The sequence below is a fragment of the Citrus clementina genome, unplaced genomic scaffold, assembly GCF_000493195.1.
Source record: "Citrus clementina cultivar Clemenules unplaced genomic scaffold, Citrus_clementina_v1.0 scaffold_5, whole genome shotgun sequence".
In the NCBI taxonomy this organism is placed as follows: domain Eukaryota; kingdom Viridiplantae; phylum Streptophyta; class Magnoliopsida; order Sapindales; family Rutaceae; genus Citrus; species Citrus x clementina.
The window spans coordinates 16659545-16671776 of record NW_006262201.1 but is presented as its reverse complement, the minus strand read 5'-3'; the positions used below and the strand labels follow the sequence as shown (position 1 = coordinate 16671776).

Here is a 12232-nt window from a genome sequence, read left to right as displayed (position 1 = left end):
TGTAACAGCGTGATAAGGTTAGTATCGTAATTTCTCCTTTTTCTTTATTTTTATTCGTTTTGTTCCCATTTATTTTTTGTTCTTTGCATTCATGGTCGTAGGTCATTATTACCTAATCTTGAACATATAGACCTTGAACTAGAAAAAACACTTCGCACACACAAGCACATTAAAAATAAATTTGGAATGGATTTACAAGCACCACAGGAGAGGCTATTTGAGGACTATTTTAGTCCCTTAGCTAATTTGAGCACATTATGTATAAGATACCCAAATGTAGCTGCTAAGAGTTTTGAACTAAAACCTAGTGTGCTAAATTGTCTCCCAACATTTTATGGCCTAGAAAATAAGGACCCATATAATCATCTTAATTATTTTCATGCCATTTGTCAAACTTTTAAATATGAAAATTTTTCAGACGATGATGTTAAACTCATATTATTCTCATTTTCGTTAAAGGATAGAGCTCGTTCATGGTTAAATATTTTGCCTGCTAATAGCATTACATCATGGGAACAAATGGTAACGAAATTTTTGAATAAATATTTCCCAGTGCATAAAACCGATACCATTCGCAGGGAAATTTCAGAGTTTACACATAGAGAAGACGAGCAGTTTTTCGAAACATGGGAGCGATTCAATGGGCTACTCTTGAAGTGTCCACATCATGGGTACGAGAAATAGCACCAATACCAATACTTTTTGGAGGGATTATTGTCGAATCTGCAAGAATGGTTAATGGCAACAAGTGGAGGAGAGCTAATGTCAAAAAGTGCATCAGAGATTTGGGAATTCTTCCATCGACAAGCGGATAATTCCCAACAACGGAGTCGATAACTTAGGAACACTAAAAGAATTAAGGGAGTAAATGAGGTTCACATTGGCGAATCAAGTTCAGAAATTAAAGAAGTCAAAGCGATAATTGAAGGTCTTTCTCGACAAATAGCATCATTATCGACTGCTAAATCAACAGAACCACATGACCATGACTCATACTCAGATTAAGCCAATGCCATAGGTGTAATGAGAAAACCATCGAATTACAACCCATACTCTAACACGTATAACCCTGGATGGAGAGACCACCCCAATTTTTCATGGTCTCAAGGATTCCAACAGAATGGACCATCAGCTCCAGCTCCACCAATGCAACCAATTCCTCAAATTCCTCAAGCCTCTCAGCCACCATTTAGACCATACAATCAGAACCAAAATTACTCTCAACCCAAACCATGGGAGGATTCATTCCAGAATCTCAAGAATCTTACTCACTCCACGATTGAGCAATAGAACCGCACCATTGATGGACTACGAAATGAGTTGAGAGCAGGCTTCAACTCACAAGCCCAATCAGTTTCAAGCCTCGAGAAAATGGTGGGACAACTTGCTTCTTCAGTTCAGACCTTGGCAATGACTGTTGAGAAAGGCAAGTTTCCAAGTCAACCAGTGCCTAATCATAAAGGAGTACATGAAGCAAGTACCAGTTCACCAAAGCAGCATGGAGAAGTCAAAGCAATCATGACTTTGCGAAAAGGAAAAGAAGTTGACAACAAAGTGGAGATGCCGGTGACAAAAGAAAATCAAATTGTACCTGTGAATGTTGAAGACTCATCACCGGATGAGAAAGAAGAAACCAACCCACGAGAATATGTTCACAAAGCTCCATTTCCTTAGAGGTTAGCTAAAGGAAATAAGGGAAAGTCCACAGGTGAGATTCTCGAAATCTTCAAACAGGTAAGTGTTAACATCCCTTTGCTTGATGCTATAAAACAAGTTCCAACTTATGCCAAGTTTCTTAAAGACCTTTGTACTAAAAAGAGAAACATTCATGTTCAAAAGAAGGCATTTTTAACAGAAAACGTTAGTTCTATCCTCCAACATAAAATTCCTCTAAAATGCAAAGACTCAAGCTCCCCTACTATCTTATGTAGCATAGGGAACCACACAATTGAGAATGCTTTGTTGGATTTAGAAGCTAGTGTAAATCTATTACCTTACTCAATTTTCGTGAAACTTGGACTAGGAGAATTACACCCAACTCTAGTGGTGTTACAGCTTGCAGATCGGTCCATAAAAATACCTCGTGGTATTGTGGAGGACGTGCTTATCCAGGTCGACAAGTTTTATTTTCCTGTTGATTTCATTGTAATTGACACTCAACCAATACAGGATTCAAGGAAGCACATCCCCATTATTCTAGGCCGACCTTTCTTGGCAACTGCGGATGCTCACATTCAATGCAGGACTAGAAATATGCAGTTGTCCTTCGGCAACATGACTATGGAGCTGAACATCTTCAACATTGCCAAACAACCTCACAATGCAGATGATGGAATTGTTGATGTGGATTTAATAAAAACAATAGTTGATAATACTTTTCTTTCAAACCTTAATGATGATCCTTTACAAACATGTTTAACTCACTTTGGTTTGGATTTTGATATTGACAGATCGGTCGATGAGGTCAACGCCCCACTTGACCCAGCACCATCCATGGACACTAATAAATGGAAGTCAAGAGTTGAACAACTAGCACCATCAGAGAAGAAACTCATCTCATCATCAGAATCACCACCGAAACTCGAGCTCAAACCATTACCCAACACTTTAGAATATGCATTTTTGGGAGAAAAAAATACTCTACCGGTAATCATCTCATCATCCCTAAATGACGAACAAAAAGGTAAGTTGTTGGATGTTTTAAAAGAGCACAAAGGAGCATTAGGATGGACCATAGCAGACATCAAAGGTATAAACACAGTAGACTGCATGCATTACATTCACCTTGATGAAAATGCTAAATCTACTAGGGAAATGCAACGTCGGTTAAATCCTAACATGAAAGAAGTTGTTAGAACTGAAGTCCTTAAGCTATTAGACGCAGGTATCATTTACCCAATTTCTGATAGTTCATGGGTAAGTCCTGTACAAGTTGTCCCTAAAAGGTCAGGAGTCACAGTAGTTACCAATGCTGATAATGAATTGATGCCAACTAAAGTAACTACAGGATGGCGTGTATGTATTGATTATAGAAAGTTGAATTCTGTCACACGTAAAGACCATTTTCCTTTACCATTTATTGATCAAATGCTTGATAGATTAGCAGGCCATAAATTTTATTGCTTTCTAGATGGCTACTCAGGATATAATCAGATCCTCATAGCACCAAAAGATCAGGAGAAAACTACTTTCACTTGCCCTTTTGGCACTTTTGCATATAAAAGGATGCCATTTGGATTATGTAATGCACCTGCTACATTTCAACGATGCATGTTAAGCATTTTTTCTGATATGGTTGAACGATTCCTTGAAGTCTTTATAGATGACTTTTCTGTCTTTGGTGATTCATTTGATTAATGTTTACATCATCTAACACTAGTTCTGCAGAGATGTATCGAGAAGAACTTAGTCTTAAATTGGGAGAAGTGTCATTTTATGGTAAAGCAAGGTATTATTCTCGGTCAAATCATTTCGAGCAAAGGTATTGAGGTTGACAAAGCCAAGGTGTATCTCATTTCTAATCTTCTTCCACCCAAAACAGTCAGAAAAGTAAGATCTTTCCTTGGGCATGCTGGTTTCTATAGACATTTCATTAAAGATTTTAGAAAAGTTTCTAGACCCTTATGCAACTTACTTGCTAAGGATGTACCTTTTATCTTTAATGATTCATGTCTTGTGGCTTTTGAAAAATTAAAGCAATTGTTGACATCATCACCCATCATCCAGCCCCCAAACTGGAGTTTACCATTTGAGCTCATGTGTGATGCATCTGATTATGCAGTAGGAGCAGTATTAGGACAAAGAGTTGATCGAATTCCCCATGTTATTTACTATGCTAGTATGAAATTGAATGATGCACATTTGAACTATTCAACTACTGAAAAAGAAATGCTAGCAGTAGTGTTTACATTAGAGAAATTTCGGTCTTATCTCATTGGTTGTAAAATAATTATGTTCACAGATCATGCTGCTCTTAAATATCTTCTCACAAAGAAAGATGCAAAAGCTAGACTAATTCGTTGGGTATTACTTTTGCAAGAATTTGACTTGGAATTCAAGGATAAGAAAGGCACAGAAAATGTTGTGGCGGACCATCTCTCTCGTCTCCATTTTGACACAATTACAGAGCTATTAATATTGAATGAGTCATTTCCAGATGAACAAATAATGAGTGTGGAAGTATTACCGTGGTATGCTGGCATCGTGAATTATCTTGTTACAGGTCAACTTCCAGAGCATTGGACCAAGCAAGACAAGGCTAATTTTTTTTACGGAAATAAAGAATTTCTTTTGGGATAACCCGTATTTGTTCAAGTATTGTGCAGAAAAAATTGTTAGACGATGTGTCCCAGAAAGTGAAATTCATAATATCATTTCATTCTACCATGAACAAGCTTGTGGAGGCCATTTCAGTGCTAAGAAAACAGAGACTAAAGTTTTACAATGTGGTTTCTATTGGCCAACTATATTTCGAGATGCTTACACTTTCTGTTCTTCATGTGATAGGTGTCAACGAATGGGGAGCATTACGCGAAGGAATATGATACCACTAAATCTAATTTTAGTGGTTGAGATTTTTTATGTATGGGGTATCAACATCATGGGACCCTTTCCCCTTTCTTTTGGCCATCAATACATATTGGTTGCTGTTGACTACGTATCAAAATGGGTAGAAGTAATTCCATGCAGAACCAATGATCATAAGGTGGTGATAGGATTTTTGAAAAGCAACATTGTTTCACGCTTTGGATTCCCTCGAGCGATAATCAGTGATGGTGGTGCCCACTTTTGTAACAAAGCATTCAAAACTCTTTTGACAAAGTATTCAATCACTCACAAAGTGGCGACCCCATATCATCCGCAAACCAGTGGCCAAGTTGAGATCTCCAATCGAGAAATAAAGCACATATTAGAAAAGACGGTGAGGCCGGACAGAAAAGATTGGTCATTAAGACTTGATGATGCATTATGGGCATATAGAACGGCTTTCAAGACCCCGATTGGGATGTCACCCTACAGGCTAGTGTATGGAAAAGCTTGCCACCTACTTGTGGAACTCGAGCATCGTGCGTACTGGGCCATTAAGAAATTCAACTTTGACATGCAGCAAGCCAGCTCAGAAAGAATATTACAACTGACAGAACTTGAAAAAATTCGCAGTGATGCATACGAAAATGCCAAGATTTACAAGCAGCGAATGAAAGTCTTTCATGACAAGTAAATTATGAGAAAACCGTTCACTCCAAGTCAGAAAGTGCTTTTATTCAATTCTCGTTTACACCTATTCCCAGGTAAGTTACACTCTCGATGGTCTGGCCCCTTTATTGTTCATACTGTTTTTCCACATGGGGCAATTGAAATTAAGGACCCAAAGAACGGTGTCACATTTAAATTTAATGGTCAAAGATTAAAGCCATATCTAGAGTACTCCGTGACAATCAAGTCGGTTACTTCAGTTTCCCATAATAACTAATATTCTGAGGCGAAGTTATGGACAGAAACGAGATTCCAGCGAAGCTTCAAAAGTGATTCCCTTCACTTTCTCAGAATGCCCTCCTTACAATCTATAAAGTCTGGTCCGAACGCATGCGATTGCTCATGAGGAATAACATACCTGCTGACATCCGTTGGTTAATCGAGGCTAAAGTACGATTGACAGGTGAGTTACCTCCAAAATTTATTGCATACATGCCTGGTTGTGGTAAAGGAAATTATGCAAGAAAACGACAAGCTCGAAGAATTTTTGTTGCTTGTCATAAGTGTGCCAGAATAAGTTGCGATAAAAAACCATGTTCTTTAGGAATGATGTCTGATAACAGAGAATATAAGATTCAATTCATTAAGGATGGCTTGAATAAGGAGTCATTGGATGATATCCTTTTGTCTCTTAAAACGCATCCTAGTGGATATGTGCAAGGAGCGATTCTCCAGTTATGGCCATTATTCCAGAAAGAGCATGCACGATATAGTCTCGGGAATCTGACTATAAACGACCATGTTTGCCAGTTTATAAGAAAACTGGATGGGAAGCCTATCCTCGACCCATAAAGGGCGTTTAAGTCGTTTTTGGACGTAAAACCAGATGAAGATGTGAGCCACAGTCGCAACTACCTGTAAATATCCTTTTACTTCACTGTTATTTTATTTCACTGTTATTTTATCATTTGCATTATTGTTTTTAATAATTTTATTTTATCATTGTTTCTTTTTCTTTTTACTATTTCCTTTTTGACTCACGAGCCATGTGCTTTACGCGTTATTTGACACTGACATGCCACCTCATACACAGTTGTGATCCCATGTCACCAAGATTCTTAAATATGACTTTTTGTTAAGCACTCACAAATTATTTTTGAGAAATATTCCAATGGCAGCTACTCCCAATAGACAATTCAAGAACATTTGTGTGCTTTCTGGATTTACCTATGGCAAACATAAAGAGTTCGTTGATGCAGCCATAGATCTTGGTCGAAGCATAGCAAAGAGAAAATTACACTTGGTGTATGGAGGAGGTAACCGAGTGTTATCAAAATTGGTCTCAGAAGCTGCTTTTATCAGAGGAAGTCAAGTGTTAAGCATCATCCCAAGAGCTCTAAAACTTTTGGGCAGTTTGTCTGACTCATCGACTGGAGAAGAGTTAGTCATCTCAGGTATGCAAGAAAGAATAATTGAAATGCTTAATCATGCTGATGCTTTTATTTTCCTTCTAGGAGATCTTGCAACACTAGAGGCACTTATCACACTAGCATCTTGGGCTCATCTGCACATTCACCAGAAACCCATCAGTTTGCTAAATGTCAATAACTTTTATGATGGCTTTATCGCATTTCTTAACCATACAATAAAAAACTATTTCATTCCTTCCAATGCGACAAAACTTTTTATTTGTGCTCACACTGCTAATGAGCTACTTGATCTGTTACAAGCTTATAGACCGGAGCCAAACCCATGGACCTTTGTGTTGGAGCGTCCAAATAATGATGATAACAGTAGCCGCAGTAAGAAGTACAAATTAGATTTAACTCTCCGCCTATAAATATTTTCTTCTGTGTTGCACCACCCAGGTGATGTCTTCTAAACTCTATTTCTTTCCTTTAAAACATTGAGGACAGTGTTTTATTCTGGTTAGGGGGAGAGAATAGTCAACAATTGTGGAATCTTGGTTAAGTTTTTACTCTTTTTTTTTGTAGAAACTAACTGTTGCTAACCTTTTGTGTTGAAGATGGCTGAATATAGAGTGTAGTGACTCTAAAAACGCATCTTCATCGTTTGAAAAAAAAACAAAAAAAAATTCAGACATTTTCTTTTTTCTTTATTATGTTTTGATGTTCATTTTTCTTCTTCTTTTTAATTTCTCCTTTATAAATATACATTTTCAAATTTTTAAGTCGAAGATGGCTGAATATGGAGTGTAGTGCCTCTAGAAACGCATCTTCTAAGTTAAAAAAAACTATTTTCTTTTTCTATCATTTTAAGTGTAACTTTTCTAATTAGTTTTTCTGCATTATTTTCACATTTTTGCATGCATATTTTCCTTTCATGTTTAGGATAGGTTGGGGGGTATAACGTTCTTTAAAAAAAGAAATTTTGTGTGATTTGTTTTAACATTGGATGACATGATTAATTTCATATTTTAGTATTTGTATTATCTTTGGTCTTAAGTGATGTTATGCCATGTTTGCTACTTTACATGTTGATGTCGGAGACAAATATGAGTTGCTTGAAGGAATGAACATGTCATAATAAGTACCAAGTGAGTTTTTGAGCCTATCATTTTTCTTGGAGAGTAACTCTTTTGCCCATTCTTCATACAGCTTAGCAGTTTATTATTTTATATACGATCTCTAGATTTCTTTTGAGTTAACCCTAAAAAAAATATAAAAAAATATATAAAAAAATGTGTGTTGCTACATTTGGAGGCCCATCTAACTAGTATATATGGAAGATTATTTAGAGTCCTAAAAAACGATGGAAAGACCATCTTTGATCCGTTTGAGCCTTTTTATCCATCCCTTTTGTGAAATATTCATAGTTAACCCTTTTGAGACTTTATAAAAAGAAAAAAATTCTTTGTCAAACTTATTATCTTGACCCACTCCGATTTGGAGTATTACCCGATATCTTACAAGTTTCATCACCTATTTATGTTTGAGGAAAATGTAAATAATTATTTTGTTCAGTAAAATTATGCCAAACAAAAGCAAAAAAAAAAATTGTTGTTTCAAAAAAAAAGAAAAAAGAAAAAAAATAACAATAAAAGGTGAAATCCACCTTGCAACTTCAAAAAAAAAAAATTCTCTGCATTTTTCTCAAACATACACTTTGTTTTCCTTATTTTCCTTCTTTGTTAGCCATGTCCCTACCTATGTTACGTCCTAATAAAAGTCCTTGATTTTAGGGAACTATAGTCTGAAGTAGAAGCTAGTTATATGGGCTAAAAAGATGTAGTGGTACATAATAAAAAAAAGAAAAAAAAAGATAAATAAATTAGGTTGACTAGCATTTTTGTTTGACTTGAGATCGTATTATTTCTAAGTTGAGGGCATATTTATTTCATCTTGGTGAGAGCATGTGATATCACTTTTTTGTTATTTTCTCTTAATTACCATTCATTGAAGTGACTATTTTTATTGGGTTTAATTTCTTTGTGAGAGTGTCACTACTTCCAGTGAGATTTTGGGGTTTGACATATCATTCTTGAAAGTAGCTATGACAAAGTTTACTGGACTGATTCATGTGAATGGTTGATGTGGGTGTGATGTTTTTTTAGACTGGAGATAATGCCTATACTTTTATTTGATTGTCATCATTAATCTGATTAAATAAACATGAGTGTTTCAAAAAAAAAATCATTTTGGATTTGAATTTTGTTTTCGCTTTATTTGCTAGGGACTAGCAATAAGCTGGTTGGGGGGTGTGTTGAGTGTTAAAAAATGTATATTTATAAAGGAGAAAATCGTCATTTTACATTTCAAGTCTTACTAACAACCCTTACTTTTATGTATTTAAGGTTCTTGTAATTTAATTATGTGTGTTTTATTTTAATTAAGTATTTTGTGTATTTTAGGGGCATCATAGTCATTTCACAATAAACGAGAGATCAAACGGCAAAACGGACATCATTTTTGAACTCAAGACGGTCGAAAACCTTAGGAGGAGTATAAAAGGAAAAAATGGTATTGTTCACATATACGATACTATTCACTTGTACAGTACTGTCTACATTACTATTCACATAGACGGATCAATGACGTGGCATTGACCGATGATGTGGCATTGACTGATGAGGTGTCATGATCATATTGGCCTAAAATTCTTATGTACTGTTGATGGTGACGTGGCAGCATATTAGTGGACCAAAAAACGTGCGTACGGTACATGCAACACATGGGATTATTTTCAACCAAACCGCATCACTGTTCAAACTGCGTGGTCAAACTGTGTTACTGTTCATGCGTACTGTTGACTGATGACGTGACGCAATCCTGAGCGTCCAAACTGTTTTTAATCTGATGGCCATGATTTACTCAATATATCTATAAAAATGGGACCTCTCCCCCCTAATTTGTCATCTCTGAATCCATATTTGGACTCCATGTTCTGTAATTCCTCCTCTATCTTGTATTTTTTATGTATTTTAATAAATTCTGATTTTACCCCTAGTTCAATTATGAGTAGCTAATTTTCTTTCAAGCTTGGGTTGAATGTGAAGTCTCAACATGTGTCATGGGCTTTATTTAGTAAATTTATTTTCTCTTCCCCTCTAGTTTTTGTGGATGTTTTGACTTCTCGTCGACAAATAATAATAATCTTGTCTAGATACCGCCTTGGTTTCACCGGCTCTCTAGTATAAGGTTATTATTATTTGGCACGATAAGCCCTTAGCACCATATTGATTAGAGTGTGGTTCATGAAGTATGGATTCCCCCTTCATGATTTAATTGACATTAATAATGAATATTTAGCCCATGGTGCATGTTGATACGGATCCAGATACCCAAGTACGTCATTTCAATAGATTTCACTTCAATTTATTCTCGCCATTTCAATTCCAATTTTAGAATAATCTAAGTTACTTTCACCACAAATCCAACCACCTTCATACAAAATTAATTCTACACATAATTAAAATCCACCTCCTCGTGGGATCGACACTCGTCACCATTAATCTATTCTACAATAGATTCGTGCACTTGTGAGTTCAATAAAATTTGCACAGCAACAATCTCCTAGGCAGTGGTACAAGCGATTTGATCGATTTATGAAAGGGCAAAGGTACACAAGAAATAAATTTGATCATTGTGTGTATTTTCGCAAGCTACAAGAAGGATCTTTCATTTATTTGCTATTGTATGTCTATGATATGCTAATCGCATCGAAGAGCAAAGATAAGATTGAGAAGTTGAAGACTCAACTCAATCAAGATCTAAGTGAAGCTAAGAAGATTCTTGGCATGGAGATATGCAGAGATAGAGCTCGTGGCAAAGTAAGCTTGTCTCAGAAGCAATATTTTAAGAAGGTACTACAGCAGTTTGGCATGACTGAGCAAACAAAACCTGTAAGTACCCCGTTGGCTTCTCATTTCAAACTTTCTGCACAACTATCTCCTTCAATAGATGCAAAAGGAGAATACATGTTACAAGTTCCGTATTCAAGTGCAGTGGGTAGCTTGATGTATGCAATAGTGTGTACAAGGCCTGACATTTCATATACAGTTGGTATAGTGAGCAGATATATGCATAATCCTGGTAAAGGACATTGGCAAGCTGTGAAATGGATTCTACAGTACATTCAGAAGATCGTGGATCTTGGTTTACTGTTTGAGAGAGACGATACACTTGGTCAAGGTGTGATCGGGTACGTTGATTCTGATTATACTGGTAATTTGGACAAACGACGGTCAACCACCGAATATGTATTTACTTTTGTTGGAGGGCCAATTAGTTGGAATTCTACACTACAGTCTACAGTTGCACTGTCGACCACACAGGCCGAGTACATGGCAATTACAGAGGTTGTTAAAGAGGCTATTTGGTTACAAGGCTTGCTTGAAAACTTTGGATTGGCACAGGAGCACATTAATGTGTATTGCGACAATCAGAGTGCTATTCATTTAACAAAAAACCAAGTTTATCATGCGCGTACGAAGCACATCGATGTACGATTTCACTTTGTTCGGGAAATTGTTAATGAGGGGAAGATTCTTCTTCAGAAAATTAAGACTGCAGATAATCCCTCAGATATGTTGATCAAGGTAGTGACGACGATCAAGTTTGAGCATTATCTAAACTTGATCAATATCCTACAAGTTTGAAAGCAGAAGGAGAAGTCAAAGATTGAAGGATGATTTGATGTACTGGGAGTTTAGTATTCGGCTCAGAATTGAATAAATTTTCGCCGAGGTGGAGAATTATTGAAAAGTCAAAGAATGGCTTGCAAATTTCAAAAAACAAAGTTGGTGGCTTGCCAATTTCAAAAGGCAAGGTTGGTGGCACGATTTTGTTGAAGTTGCATGGAGGAAAAATGTGATGGTTTTCTAGAAGCCAATTGATTTTTTCAAAATTATTGATTTTGTTGCCCACCAAATTGATTTTCCATTCTAAATTCAATTTGTCAATTTGTCAATTTGGCAAGTTGTAGCCAAATTGAAAGTGGTAGGTGAGCTACGGTTCCTAAAAATAGAAGGGCCATTGTTCATTTGTAATGCATCCAAATTTGTGAGATTACCAAGTGAGTTTTGATAGAGAAATTCCATAGGTGCTAAGAAATTTGGGTGTATTGGGTATTGGGTTTTTTTTTTAGAGTTTTTCCACTTTTGTAAAGTCTCATTATTAGTAAAATTATCTTCCAATCTTTGCCCGTGGACGTAGGTATTACGCTGAACCACGTAAATCATTATGTTCTATTTTCTTTGCATTTGTTTATCATCACATTTATATTTCTCCAGAAGTCGCAGTATTAGTAATTACTCAACCCGGGTTTCTGCAACATAGAAGGCATTTTCAATAGTACAAAAGGAATTGCACTTGTTGGGAATGAGAATCTTTGTGGGGGTTTAGATGAATTGCATTTATCAGCATGTCCTCCCACAGGATCGAGAAAATCAAAATTCAGTACCCTGATCAAAGTGGTGATTCCAGTGACTGTGTTATGTTTGATCTTAGCTGTGTGTTTTATTATTGTTTATGGTCGAAGAAGGAGATCTACACAAAAATCCTCCAATAAATTGTCA

General features: G+C 36.3%; 1 non-coding gene across 1 annotated transcript; it reads right to left on the bottom strand.

Moving 5' to 3' along the window:
* Positions 1 to 570: 570 nt before the first annotated feature.
* On the bottom strand, positions 571 to 674 carry LOC112098632. Its single transcript, XR_002905742.1, has one exon. It is a non-coding gene; the product is annotated as a small nucleolar RNA R71 (small nucleolar RNA).
* Between the last annotated feature and the right edge of the window lie 11558 nt (positions 675 to 12232).